At 38.4% G+C, this 14579-nt stretch overlaps 12 non-coding genes across 12 annotated transcripts; all 12 read right to left on the bottom strand.

The window, feature by feature from the left end:
• Nucleotides 1-5662: 5662 nt before the first annotated feature.
• trnav-cac lies at nt 5663-5735 on the bottom strand. The gene has a single exon. It is a non-coding gene; the product is annotated as a tRNA-Val (tRNA).
• A 666-nt stretch (nt 5736-6401) lies between these two features.
• Nucleotides 6402-6474, bottom strand: trnav-cac. Its single transcript has one exon. It is a non-coding gene; the product is annotated as a tRNA-Val (tRNA).
• Nucleotides 6475-7141: 667 nt separating this feature from the next.
• trnav-cac lies at nt 7142-7214 on the bottom strand. The gene has a single exon. It is a non-coding gene; the product is annotated as a tRNA-Val (tRNA).
• Nucleotides 7215-8129: 915 nt separating this feature from the next.
• Nucleotides 8130-8202, bottom strand: trnav-cac. The gene has a single exon. It is a non-coding gene; the product is annotated as a tRNA-Val (tRNA).
• Nucleotides 8203-8868: 666 nt separating this feature from the next.
• On the bottom strand, nt 8869-8941 carry trnav-cac. The gene has a single exon. It is a non-coding gene; the product is annotated as a tRNA-Val (tRNA).
• Nucleotides 8942-9608: 667 nt separating this feature from the next.
• On the bottom strand, nt 9609-9681 carry trnav-cac. The gene has a single exon. It is a non-coding gene; the product is annotated as a tRNA-Val (tRNA).
• A 666-nt stretch (nt 9682-10347) lies between these two features.
• Nucleotides 10348-10420, bottom strand: trnav-cac. The gene has a single exon. It is a non-coding gene; the product is annotated as a tRNA-Val (tRNA).
• A 908-nt stretch (nt 10421-11328) lies between these two features.
• On the bottom strand, nt 11329-11401 carry trnav-cac. The gene has a single exon. It is a non-coding gene; the product is annotated as a tRNA-Val (tRNA).
• Nucleotides 11402-12067: 666 nt separating this feature from the next.
• On the bottom strand, nt 12068-12140 carry trnav-cac. Its single transcript has one exon. It is a non-coding gene; the product is annotated as a tRNA-Val (tRNA).
• A 665-nt stretch (nt 12141-12805) lies between these two features.
• trnav-cac lies at nt 12806-12878 on the bottom strand. The gene has a single exon. It is a non-coding gene; the product is annotated as a tRNA-Val (tRNA).
• Nucleotides 12879-13310: 432 nt separating this feature from the next.
• trnav-cac lies at nt 13311-13383 on the bottom strand. The gene has a single exon. It is a non-coding gene; the product is annotated as a tRNA-Val (tRNA).
• A 667-nt stretch (nt 13384-14050) lies between these two features.
• On the bottom strand, nt 14051-14123 carry trnav-cac. Its single transcript has one exon. It is a non-coding gene; the product is annotated as a tRNA-Val (tRNA).
• Between the last annotated feature and the right edge of the window lie 456 nt (nt 14124-14579).

The raw sequence follows: 14579 nt of genomic DNA on the forward strand, positions 1-14579 counted from the left end.
TGGAAGGAAGTGGACGGCAGTAAAACTGCCTTACTGCTGCCTCATAATCCCTCTCCATCTGCCTGATTCTGTCCATCAACTCAGGAGAGGAATATATGAGGCTGGTCTTCCTGAAGCTCTTAATCTGGCAGGCATAGAACCGTAGACGCTGCTCCAGCTCGTCAGGTGTCGCCTCTGAACACGGGGCTGGAGCGAGCGAAGACGGCATGGGCGGAGCTGCAGCGAGCCTGGGAGACAGTGCTGTAACAGACGAAGATGCGGGCTTACTTGTCGCAGCTCTCACGTCGGCTGGCAGGGAAACCACATCCTCACCAGCCGAACCACAAGAAGATGCTCCACGCCAACGTTTCTTGCGGCAGGAGGAGGGCGAGGGCTTCACTGCTGGACCAGAGTGCGCAGCCAGGGGAGCAGGCGGAGAACGGCGCTGAACCGCCTCACGCTCCATCTGCTCCAGCAGAAGTGGAGAGGGCACAACCTCCAGGTTGGTCGGCAGGTTCCTCATCGCCTCCTCCTTCTGCCGTTCAACCCATAGATCCAAGGCTTCTGCCTTCAGCGTGTCCGCGGGGTCCGTGGTTGGCGGAAACATTGTGTCAAGACTTGAACAACGGAGGAACCCAGAATGCAGACTAGCAGGCAGTATGACGGTAGGTGAAAAACAATTTAATAAAAAACAAAAACTCACTCACAGATGAGGCTGGAACAAAACAACAACCGGGCAGGCTAGACAGGCATGGCATCATCAAAAACAAGACTTGAGCATGAAAATGAAAAGATGTTTCCGCGACGACTAACTGAACAGGTGTGATTAAATGGAGCATGGTACAGGTGGAATACAAAACCGATTAACATGGTGCAGGTGAACCGAATAAACTTAATTGACAGAACAAAACGTGACTGGAGCAAAACATGGCTTGAACAGAACGCAAATCCAAGGAAACAAACTATTAGAAACAGAACTAGAAAAACATGAAACGAAAGCATATCCAGATCCAAAAACTTTACTTGCACATGAACTAGAAGACAAAAACTAAAGCATGACTAGGAAAATAATAAACAGAAACATGATTAAAGACTGGAGCAGCGAAAAACATAAGGAAAAAACCAGAAACCAAAAACCAAACAACCCCAAATCATAACATTACCTGGCTTATCGAGTGATTTGCAAAATGTGGGCGGCTGTTCAAAGTATTCCAAAGCTGCCTGCGATGTTGGATGGAGTGTGTAGAGCGATCAACACTCAGACTGAAATGTTAAGAGAGCAGAATCGCAAGCTGGACACAATTCTTGAACAGAATCGCAGCCTGGCAGCAGTTGGACTGAGGTTACAGGACATAATCTTGGAGAAGTATGCTGGAGATTTGCGGAAAGTACCAGAAATTTGGCTATTTGGATTTGCAATTGAGACATACCAGTAAAACTCTTAAGGTAGTTGGAAATTCACAACTGCCTGAACCACATTTATTGTTTTTCCAAATCTGGTGCCCCAATGTGGCCTTGGCAACTTCTGTTAACTGGCTATTGACAAAATATCTCTTGGATGTTATATAAACACAACGCTCTTCGCCAGCACTCCTCTACCAGCTGTGTGCTGATAGGACTATGCGGCCGATTGATAAAACTTCCAGCTCTCTTCTCAAGGACAATGGCACTTCTATCAGTGTTGACAGTCTAATTCTTGCAAACACACTCAGACTTATATATTCACACCCTCACGATTCCACCATAACCTTGCTAAATCTTTACTTATGTGTGTGTTGTTTACACCTGCTGAGGTTTTTTGTACTATTTCAGACTCTATTCTGCTAAGAATAGAGTATTTTTATTTCCTCCTATCTTACTTTACCTAAATGTGTGATTTCATTACTTTTAATAGATTTTCAGATTTCTCAGAAGGATTGCCAGCAAAAGGAAATATTATTAGTATTTGAAAATTTGACTACAGCTGTTTTTACACCAATGACCAGAAATTTTTAGATTTTGTAGAAGGATTTATAGATTTGTAGATTTCTTAGAAGGATTGTATCACAACAATTTCATACCAGTGAAAGCCAAACATTATTGGTATTTAAAAAGTTTGGACCTACCAGTGACCCAGCTTCTCTACTTAGACTTCAGTGAGTGCCCATGACTGTTACTATTTGAATTATGGGACCACAGCTGCCTCATACCAGCGAGCTCAAGGATTAATATTATAATTTTTCTTCTAGCACAGGATGAATTCCTTACCACAGAGGACTTAATGAGCTAATTACCTCTATTAGAAAGATTGGATAAGAACCAACTCTTACCAATAAACCCCCAAGGATTATCAATGTCATTTGATTTGTTTTCCGTGTTTTCTGTATCATTGTAATATTTTTCGTCATGTACAGCGCTTTTAGTGCCTTGTTGCTGAAAAGTGCTATATAAATAAACTTGACTTGACTTGTACAAAAAGATGTACTGTGCTTCTTTAAAAAATCAATAAAAAGAGCCAAACCTTAATCTAAAATAATCTGTTAAAGTTTTGGAAAGAGTTTCCACCAGATCAGTCAAAAACAGAATTTGAATCTTTTAAGTATTGAATTTTAACAAGACGGCCAATTAAATAGACTGTAAAATACTTTTGCAGTATCACTTGAGTTACTAATGAAGATTTGATGTGAAGGTCAAAAAATCAAGGCACAGATCATCTTTTCCTCCTCAATATAAAGAGTAGAAGTTATGGCAGATTCATGCACCTGATGAAGATGCCCTTTGTGGATTTTCCTTTTGACATTTGACTAATTCTAAAAATTGCCCAAACATCTTTGTTTAGAGGGTTTTAAAAAGGTGCCCACCATCATATTTAACTAGATAAAATGCAAACAGTGATCATTCAAAATAGTACATTCAGTTAAAAAGAAATTCAAATGTTATTGGCAAGGTAAATATGCTTATTTCCTAAGCCTTGAGAGCTACACAGAATGTATATATAAAGTAGAGATCTGAACAATTATCTGTTTAAACTTAAATCACCACAGAATCCTTAAATGCCATGGAGGAATCAATATTTTGCAAATTTATGTGTTATGTGGCATTTTCTTCTTGTAGAAATATCTGCCTGGGCATCGATCACATAAAACTGAGACAGATTCTGGTTCTGTTTTTTTGTTTTTTCCTAGTCCTGTTGTTTTCCAGGATTGTAGCTTATTTAGCTCCATCAATCTTCCTATAAACTCTGACAAGCTTCCCTGTCCAAAAAAGCATCACCAGAGCATAAAGCATCTCCATGTTTCACAGTGGGCATTGGGTCTGTAGGGTAGTGTATATCAGCATCTGCTTCCACATGTTTGTTGTGTTTTGTCATGTAGGGGATTTCTTATGCCTTTCTTTCAACAATGGCTTTTTTATTCCAAGAAAGCTAAGGTTGGTTGTGTGCATGACCAGTTATTACAGTGGTTGCCTCACCTGAGCTCTGGATCTCTGAAGCTTCTCAAAAACTGGTTTATGTACACTTTAAATAATAACAGGTTTTTAATCCAAACAAGATAGATTAATGCGTTTACTTAAGAGTTTAAGTTAAGATATATTCCAATTAAAACTACTTCTAAAAAACATTGGTAGAATCTTTGCAGATAGGTGTAAATATGAATGTTTTTAGCACTGAGCTCAGAATTGTCTCCCTGCCCCCATTTAGACTATGAACATTCATATATTTTAGATTCATTGCACACTAACTGAAATATTTCAGGTCTTTTATTGTCTTAATACGGATGATTTTGGCATACAGCTCATGAAAACCCAAAATTCCTATCTCACAAAATTAGCATATCATTAAAAGGGTCTCTAAACGAGCTATGAACCTAATCATCTGAATCAACAAGTTAACTCTAAACACCTGCAAAAGATTCCTGAGGCCTTTAAAACTCCCAGCCTGGTTCATCACTCAAAACCCCAATCATGGGTAAGACTGCCGACCTGACTGCTGTCCAGAAGGCCACTATTGACAGCCTCAAGCAAGAGGGTGAGACACAGAAAGAAATTTCTGAACGAATAGGCTGTTCCCAGAGTGCTGTATCAAGGCACCTCAGTGAGAAGTCTGTTGGAAGGAAAAAGTGTGGCAGAAAACGCTGCACAACGAGAAGAGGTGACCAGACCCTGAGGAAGATTGTGGAGAAGGGCCGATTCCAGACCTTGGGGGACCTGCAGAAGCAGTGGACTGAGTCTGGAGTAGAAACATCCAGAGCCACCGTGCACAGGCGTGTGCAGGAAATGGGCTACAGGTGCCGCATTCCCCAGGTCAAGCCACTTTTGAACCAGAAACAGCGGCAGAAGCACCTGACCTGGGCTACAGAGAAGCAGCACTGGACTGTTGCTCAGTGGTCCAAACTACTTTTTTCGGATGAAAGCAAATTCTGCATGTCATTCGGAAATCAAGGTGCCAGAGTCTGGAGGAAGACTGGGGAGAAGGAAATGCCAAAATGCCAGAAGTCCAGTGACAAGTACCCACAGCCAGTGATGGTCTGGGGTGCGGTGTCAGCTGCTGGTGTTGGTCCAGTGTTTTATCAAGGGCAGGGTCAATGCAGCTAGCTATCAGGAGATTTTGGAGCACTTCATGCTTGCATCTGCTGAAAAGCTTTATGGAGATGAAGATTTCATTTTTCAGCACGACCTGGCACCTGCTCACAGTGCCAAAACCACTGGTAAATGGTTTACTGACCATGGTATCACTGTGCTCAATTGGCCTGCCAACTCTCCTGACCTGAACCCCATAGAGAATCTGTGGGATATTGTGAAGAGAACGTTGAGAGACTCAAGACCCAACACTCTGGATGAGCTAAAGGCCACTATCGAAGCATCCTGGGCCTCCATAAGACCTCAGCAGTGCCACAGGCTGATTGCCTCCATGCCACGCCGCATTGAAGCAGTCATTTCTGCAAAAGGATTCCCGACCAAGTATTGAGTGCATAACTGTACATGATTATTTGAAGGTTGACGTTTTTTGTATTAAAAACACTTTTCTTTTATTGGTCGGATGAAATATGCTAATTTTGTGAGATAGGAATTTTGGGTTTTCATGAGCTGTATGCCAAAATCATCCGTATTAAGACAATAAAAGACCTGAAATATTTCAGTTAGTGTGCAATGAATCTAAAATATATGAATGTTAAATTTTCATCATGACATTATGGAAAATAATAAACTTTATCACAATATGCTAATATTTTGAGAAGGACCTGTACATTGTTCTCAAGCAACTAAGGCAGTTTTTCTTCCTACCCCATTATTATGCATAAAAGATACTGTCAGGGTTGTTATTAAGGCCGGACCAGGGTGCAGAGAGACGCCAGGCAACCAGACTGTAGCAGAAATCATGGTTTAATCAAGAACGATGACAACTTACAGGAGACAGGATAGAGCGAGAAACTCAGGAATAAGCTGGAGCACTACTGAGTGGAAAGCTGGTACATAGCAGGAGATACACTGGCTGAGAATCGGGAACATTGCAGACGTGGCAACAGGGAACAAAGGGAACAGGTGGGTATAAATACAGGAGAAGGGAATGATAAAAAAATGGGCAAGGGAGATTCTTGATTTTGAAAATGCCAGCATGAGAATTCAACTGTGTACGTGGTAGGTCAAACAGGTTAAAATCTTATGCTGATGTGTAAGCTCTATAAGACACAAAAGCTAGATAACCTGTTTCTGTCTGGTTTTGAACCAGAGCCCTTTTGCGTGTGAAGCAAACGTGATAACCACTACACTACAGAAACATTCGCTCCTCCATGTTTTCACGGAAAAAGATGAAAGTGTGAAAAAGTCAACTTTTGACAAAAGTCTAGGTCGCATTGCCAATTATATTACCGTATTCCTCAAGGTGAATTATTAGGCACTTTATTCTCAAGCAGACCACATTACTTTGTAGATTAACCCACAGTCAAATTCCTATTTCTTACTGTTTTCCAATCGGATCCCATTTACATATAAATCATACATGAGAACAACTATTCTATAGAAAATGTTGCTTTGGGAAGAACCTTAGTTGCAATGTCAAAAATTAAGCCAACTTTTGACAAAAGTCTACATCGCATTGCCAATTATTTGGCAGATTGGCTAGATTGCCTGGTTAAGCTATAGAATAATGTCAATTATATGATCATTTTTCAAGGTGTTTAAAATGTTCTCTTTGAAGTGAAACCTGGTCAGACACAACTGAAGAAATAGAGCAGGTTCTACTGAGATTTGAATGCAGATCACTGGAGTCAGAGTGCTAACCATTACACCATAGAAACCTTGTGAAGTGTTTTTGTTGAAGGGTTTTCACAATTCTTGATTTTGAAAATGTCAGCATGAGAATTCAACTGTGTACGTGGTAGGTCACACAGGTTAAAATCTTATGCTGATGTGAAAGCTCTATAAGACACAAAAGCTAGATAACCTGTTTCTGTCTGGGTTTGAACCAGAGCCCTTTTGCGTGTGAAGCAAACGTGATAACCACTACACTACAGAAACATTCGCTCCAACATATTTTCACGGAAAAAGATGAAAAGTGTGAAAAAGCCAACTTTTGACAAAAGTCTAGGGCGCATATCCAATTATATTACCGTATTCCTCAAGGTGAATCATTAGGCACTTTATTCTCAAGCAGACCACATTGCTTTGTAGATTAACCCACAGTCAAATTCCTATTTCTTACTGTTTTCAAATTTTATCCCATTTACATATAAATCATACATGAGACCAACTACTCTATAGAAAATGTTGCTTTGGGAAGAACCTTAGGTGCAATGTCAAAAATTAAGCCAACTTTTGACAAAAGTCTACATCGCATTGCCAATTATTTGGCAAATTGGCTAGATTGCCTGGTTAAGCTATAGAATAATGTCAATTATATGATCATTTTTCAAGGTGTTTAAAATGTTCTCTTTGAAGTGAAACCTGGTCAGACAAAGCTGAAGAAACAGAGCAGGTTCTACTGAGATTTGAATGCAGATCACTGGAGTCAGAGTGCTAACCATTACACCATAGAACCCTTGTGAAGTGTTTTTGTTGAAGGGTTTTCACGATTCTTGATTTTGAAAATGTCAGCATGAGAATTCAACTGTGTACGTGGTAGGTCATACAGGTTAAAATCTTATGCTGATGTGAAAGCTCTATAAGACACAAAAGCTAGATAACCTGTTTCTGTCTGGGTTTGAACCAGAGCCCTTTTGCGTGTGAAGCAAACGTGATAACCACTACACTACAGAAACATTCGCTCCTCAATGTTTTCACGGAAAAAGATGAAAAGTGTAAAAAGCCAACTTTTGACAAAAGTCTAGGTTGCATTGCCAATTATATTACCGTATTCCTCAAGGTGAATTATTAGGCACTTTATTCTCAAGCAGACCACATTACTTTGTAGATTAACCCACAGTCAAATTCCTATTTCTTACTGTTTTCCAATCGGATCCCATTTACATATAAATCATACATGAGAACAAGTACTCTATAGAAAATGTTGCTTTGGGAAGAACCTTAGGTGCAATGTCAAAAATTAAGCCAACTTTTGACAAAAGTCTAGGTCGCATATCCAATTATGTTACCGTATTCCTCAAGGTGAATTATTAGGCACTTTATTCTCAAGCATACCACATTGCTTTGTAGATTAACCCACAGTCAAATTCCTATTTCTTACTGTTTTCCAATCAGATCCCATTTACATATAAATCATACATGAGAACAACTACTCTATAGAAAATGTTGCTTTGGGAAGAACCTTAGGTGCAATGTCAAAAATTAAGCCAACTTTTGACAAAAGTCTACATCGCATTGCCAATTATTTGGCAGATTGGCTAGATTGCCTGGTTAAGCTATAGAATAATGTCAATTATATGATCATTTTTAAAGGTGTTTAAAATGTTCTCTTTGAAGTGAAACCTGGTCAGACACAACTGAAGAAATAGAGCAGGTTCTACTGAGATTTGAATGCAGATCACTGGAGTCAGAGTTCAGAGTGCTAACCAATACACCATAGAACCCTTGTGAAGTGTTTTTGTTTAAGGGTTTTCACGATTATTGATTTTGAAAATGCCAGCATGAGAATTCAACTGTGTAAGTGGTAGGTCATACAGGTTAAAATCTTATGCTGATGTGAAAGCTCTATAAGACACAAAAGCTAGATAACCTGTTTCTGTCTGGTTTCGAACCAGAGCCCTTTTGCGTGTGAAGCAAACGTGATAACCACTACACTACAGAAACATTCACTCCTCCACATTTTCATGGAAAAAGATGAAAAGTGTGAAAAAGCCAACTTTTGACAAAAGTCTAGGTTGCATTGCCAATTATATTACCGTATTCCTCAAGGTGAATCATTAGGCACTTTATTCTCAAGCAGACCACATTGCTTTGTAGATTAACCCACAGTCAAATTCCTATTTCTTACTGTTTTCAAATTTTATCCCATTTACATATAAATCATACATGAGACCAACTACTCTATAGAAAATGTTGCTTTGGGAAGAACCTTAGGTGCAATGTCAAAATTAAGCCAACTTTTGACAAAAGTCTACATCGCATTGCCAATTATTTGGCAAATTGGCTAGATTGCCTGGTTAAGCTATAGAATAATGTCAATTATATGATCATTTTTCAAGGTGTTTAAAATGTTCTCTTTGAAGTGAAACCTGGTCAGACAAAGCTGAAGAAACAGAGCAGGTTCTACTGAGATTTGAATGCAGATCACTGGAGTCAGAGTGCTAACCATTACACCATAGAACCCTTGTGAAGTGTTTTTGTTGAAGGGTTTTCACGATTCTTGATTTTGAAAATGTCAGCATGAGAATTCAACTGTGTACGTGGTAGGTCAAACAGGTTAAAATCTTATGCTGATGTGAAAGCTCTATAAGACACAAAAGCTGGATAACCTGTTTCTGTCTGGGTTTGAACCAGAGCCCTTTTGCATGTGAAGCAAACATGATAACCACTACACTACAGAAACATTCGCTCCAACATGTTTTCACGGAAAAAGATGAAAAGTGTGAAAAAGCCAACTTTTGACAAAAGTCTAGGGCGCATATCCAATTATATTACCGTATTCCTCAAGGTGAATCATTAGGCACTTTATTCTCAAGCAGACCACATTGCTTTGTAGATTAACCCACAGTCAAATTCCTATTTCTTACTGTTTTCAAATTTTATCCCATTTACATATAAATCATACATGAGACCAACTACTCTATAGAAAATGTTGCTTTGGGAAGAACCTTAGGTGCAATGTCAAAAATTAAGCCAACTTTTGACAAAAGTCTACATCGCATTGCCAATTATTTGGCAAATTGGCTAGATTGCCTGGTTAAGCTATAGAATAATGTCAATTATATGATCATTTTTCAAGGTGTTTAAAATGTTCTCTTTGAAGTGAAACCTGGTCAGACAAAGCTGAAGAAACAGAGCAGGTTCTACTGAGATTTGAATGCAGATCACTGGAGTCAGAGTGCTAACCATTACACCATAGAACCCTTGTGAAGTGTTTTTGTTGAAGGGTTTTCACGATTCTTGATTTTGAAAATGTCAGCATGAGAATTCAACTGTGTACGTGGTAGGTCATACAGGTTAAAATCTTATGCTGATGTGAAAGCTCTATAAGACACAAAAGCTAGATAACCTGTTTCTGTCTGGGTTTGAACCAGAGCCCTTTTGCGTGTGAAGCAAACGTGATAACCACTACACTACAGAAACATTCGCTCCTCAATGTTTTCACGGAAAAAGATGAAAAGTGTAAAAAGCCAACTTTTGACAAAAGTCTAGGTTGCATTGCCAATTATATTACCGTATTCCTCAAGGTGAATTATTAGGCACTTTATTCTCAAGCAGACCACATTACTTTGTAGATTAACCCACAGTCAAATTCCTATTTCTTACTGTTTTCAAATGTTATCCCATTTACATATAAATCATACATGAGACCAACTACTCTATAGAAAATGTTGCTTTGGGAAGAACCTTAGGTGCAATGTCAAAAATTAAGCCAACTTTTGACAAAAGTCTACATCGCATTGCCAATTATTTGGCAAATTGGCTAGATTGCCTGGTTAAGCTATAGAATAATGTCAATTATATGATCATTTTTCAAGGTGTTTAAAATGTTCTCTTTGAAGTGAAACCTGGTCAGACAAAGCTGAAGAAACAGAGCAGGTTCTACTGAGATTTGAATGCAGATCACTGGAGTCAGAGTGCTAACCATTACACCATAGAACCCTTGTGAAGTGTTTTTGTTGAAGGGTTTTCACGATTCTTGATTTTGAAAATGTCAGCATGAGAATTCAACTGTGTACGTGGTAGGTCATACAGGTTAAAATCTTATGCTGATGTGAAAGCTCTATAAGACACAAAAGCTAGATAACCTGTTTCTGTCTGGGTTTGAACCAGAGCCCTTTTGCGTGTGAAGCAAACGTGATAACCACTACACTACAGAAACATTCGCTCCTCAATGTTTTCACGGAAAAAGATGAAAAGTGTAAAAAGCCAACTTTTGACAAAAGTCTAGGTTGCATTGCCAATTATATTACCGTATTCCTCAAGGTGAATTATTAGGCACTTTATTCTCAAGCAGACCACATTACTTTGTAGATTAACCCACAGTCAAATTCCTATTTCTTACTGTTTTCCAATCGGATCCCATTTACATATAAATCATACATGAGAACAAGTACTCTATAGAAAATGTTGCTTTGGGAAGAACCTTAGGTGCAATGTCAAAAATTAAGCCAACTTTTGACAAAAGTCTAGGTCGCATATCCAATTATGTTACCGTATTCCTCAAGGTGAATTATTAGGCACTTTATTCTCAAGCAGACCACATTGCTTTGTAGATTAACCCACAGTCAAATTCCTATTTCTTACTGTTTTCCAATCAGATCCCATTTACATATAAATCATACATGAGAACAACTACTCTATAGAAAATGTTGCTTTGGGAAGAACCTTAGGTGCAATGTCAAAAATTAAGCCAACTTTTGACAAAAGTCTACATCGCATTGCCAATTATTTGGCAAATTGGCTAGATTGCCTGGTTAAGCTATAGAATAATGTCAATTATATGATCATTTTTCAAGGTGTTTAAAATGTTCTCTTTGAAGTGAAACCTGGTCAGACAAAGCTGAAGAAACAGAGCAGGTTCTACTGAGATTTGAATGCAGATCACTGGAGTCAGAGTGCTAACCATTACACCATAGAACCCTTGTGAAGTGTTTTTGTTGAAGGGTTTTCACGATTCTTGATTTTGAAAATGTCAGCATGAGAATTCAACTGTGTACGTGGTAGGTCATACAGGTTAAAATCTTATGCTGATGTGAAAGCTCTATAAGACACAAAAGCTAGATAACCTGTTTCTGTCTGGGTTTGAACCAGAGCCCTTTTGCGTGTGAAGCAAACGTGATAACCACTACACTACAGAAACATTCGCTCCTCAATGTTTTCACGGAAAAAGATGAAAAGTGTAAAAAGCCAACTTTTGACAAAAGTCTAGGTTGCATTGCCAATTATATTACCGTATTCCTCAAGGTGAATTATTAGGCACTTTATTCTCAAGCAGACCACATTACTTTGTAGATTAACCCACAGTCAAATTCCTATTTCTTACTGTTTTCCAATCGGATCCCATTTACATATAAATCATACATGAGAACAAGTACTCTATAGAAAATGTTGCTTTGGGAAGAACCTTAGGTGCAATGTCAAAAATTAAGCCAACTTTTGACAAAAGTCTACATCGCATTGCCAATTATTTGGCAGATTGGCTAGATTGCCTGGTTAAGCTATAGAATAATGTCAATTATATGATCATTTTTCAAGGTGTTTAAAATGTTCTCTTTGAAGTGAAACCTGGTCAGACAAAGCTGAAGAAACAGAGCAGGTTCTACTGAGATTTGAATGCAGATCACTGGAGTCAGAGTGCTAACCATTACACCATAGAACCCTTGTTAAGTGTTTTTGTTGAAGGGTTTTCACGATTCTTGATTTTGAAAATGTCAGCATGAGAATTCAACTGTGTACGTGGTAGGTCAAACAGGTTAAAATCTTATGCTGATGTGAAAGCTCTATAAGACACAAAAGCTAGATAACCTGTTTCTGTCTGGGTTTGAACCAGAGCCCTTTTGCGTGTGAAGCCAACATGATAACCACTACACTACAGAAACATTCGCTCCTCCATGTTTTCACGGAAAAAAATGAAAAGTGTGAAAAAGCCAACTTTTGACAAAAGTCTAGGTCGCATTGACAATTATATTACCGTATTCCTCAAGGTGAATTATTAGGCACTTTATTCTCAAGCAGACCACATTACTTTGTAGATTAACCCACAGTCAAATTCCTATTTCTTACTGTTTTCCAATCGGATCCCATTTACATATAAATCATACATGAGAACAACTACTCTAGAAAATGTTGCTTTGGGAAGAACCTTAGGTGCAATGTCAAAAATTAAGCCAACTTTTGACAAAAGTCTACATCGCATTGCCAATTATTTGGCAGATTGGCTAGATTGCCTGGTTAAGCTATAGAATAATGTCAATTATATGATCATTTTTCAAGGTGTTTAAAATGTTCTCTTTGAAGTGAAACCTGGTCAGACACAACTGAAGAAACAGAGCAGGTTCTACTGAGATTTGAATGCAGATCACTGGAGTCAGAGTGCTAACCATTACACCATAGAACCGTTGTGAAGTGTTTTTGTTGAAGGGTTTTCACGATTCCTGATTTTGAAAATGCCAGCATGAGAATTCAACTGTGTACGTGGTAGGTCATACAGGTTAAAATCTTATGCTGATGTGAAAGCTCTATAAGACACAAAAGCTAGACAACCTGTTTCTGTCTGGTTTCGAACCAGAGACCTTTTGCGTGTGAAGCAAACATGATAACCACTACACTACAGAAACATTCACTCCTCCATGTTTTCATGGAAAAAGATGAAAAGTGTGAAAAAGCCAACTTTTGACAAAAGTCTAGGTCGCATATCCAATTATTTGGCAGATTGGCTAGATTGCCTGGTTAAGCTATAGAATAATGTCAATTATATGATCATTTTTAAAGGTGTTTAAAATGTTCTCTTTGAAGTGAAACCTGGTCAGACACAACTGAAGAAATAGAGCAGGTTCTACTGAGATTTGAATGCAGATCACTGGAGTCAGAGTTCAGAGTGCTAACCAATACACCATAGAACCCTTGTTAAGTGTTTTTGTTTAAGGGTTTTCACGATTATTGATTTTGAAAATGCCAGCATGAGAATTCAACTGTGTACGTGGTAGGTCATACAGGTTAAAATCTTATGCTGATGTGAAAGCTCTATAAGACATAAAAGCTAGATAACCTGTTTCTGTCTGGTTTCGAACCAGAGCCCTTTTGCGTGTGAAGCAAATGTGATAACCACTACACTACAGAAACATTAGCTCCTCCACGTTTTCATGGAAAAAGATGAAAAGTGTGAAAAAGCCAACTTTTGACAAAAGTCTAGGTTGCATTGCCAATTATATTACTGTATTCCTCAAGGTGAATTATTAGGCACTTTATTCTCAAGCAGACCACATTACTTTGTAGATTAACCCACAGTCAAATTCCTATATCTTACTGTTTTCCAAACGGATCCCATTTACATATAAATCATACATGAGAACAACTACTCTATAGAAAATGTTGCTTTGGGAAGAACCTTAGGTGCAATGTCAAAAATTAAGCCAACTTTCTACAAAAGTCTACATCGCATTGCCAATTATTTGGCAGATTGGCTAGATTGCCTGGTTAAGCTATAGAATAATGTCAATTATATGATCATTTTTAAAGGTGTTTAAAATGTTCTCTTTGAAGAGAAACCTGGTCAGACACAACTGAAGAAACAGAGCAGGTTCTACTGAGATTTGAATGCAGATCACTGGAGTCAGAGTGCTAACCATTACACCATAGAACCCTTGTGAAGTGTTTTTGTTGAAGGCTTTTTACGATTCTTGATTTTGAAAATGTCAGCATGAGAATTCAACTGTGTACGTGGTAGGTCATACAGGTTAAAATCTTATGCTGATGTGAAAGCTCTATAAGACATAAAAGCTAGATAACCTGTTTCTGTCTGGTTTCGAACCAGAGCCCTTTTGCGTGTGAAGCAAATGTGATAACCACTACACTACAGAAACATTCGCTCCTCCACGTTTTCATGGAAAAAGATGAAAAGTGTGAAAAAGCCAACTTTTGACAAAAGTCTAGGTTGCATTGCCAATTATATTACCGAATTCCTTGAGGTGAATTATTAGGCACTTTATTCTCAAGCAGACCACATTACTTTGTAGATTAACCCACAGTCAAATTCCTATTTCTTACTGTTTTCCAATCGGATCCCATTTACATATAAATCATACATGAGAACAACTACTCTATAGAAAATGTTGCTTTGGGAAGAACCTTAGGTGCAATGTCAAAAATTAAGCCAACTTTTGACAAAAGTCTACATCGCATTGCCAATTATTTGGCAGATTGGCTAGATTGCCTGGTTAAGCTATAGAATAATGTCAATTATATGATCATTTTTAAAGGTGTTTAAAATGTTCTCTTTGAAGTGAAACCTGGTCAGACACAACTGAAGAAATAGAGCA

This window comes from Girardinichthys multiradiatus, chromosome 22, assembly GCF_021462225.1.
Source record: "Girardinichthys multiradiatus isolate DD_20200921_A chromosome 22, DD_fGirMul_XY1, whole genome shotgun sequence".
Classification (NCBI taxonomy): domain Eukaryota; kingdom Metazoa; phylum Chordata; class Actinopteri; order Cyprinodontiformes; family Goodeidae; genus Girardinichthys; species Girardinichthys multiradiatus.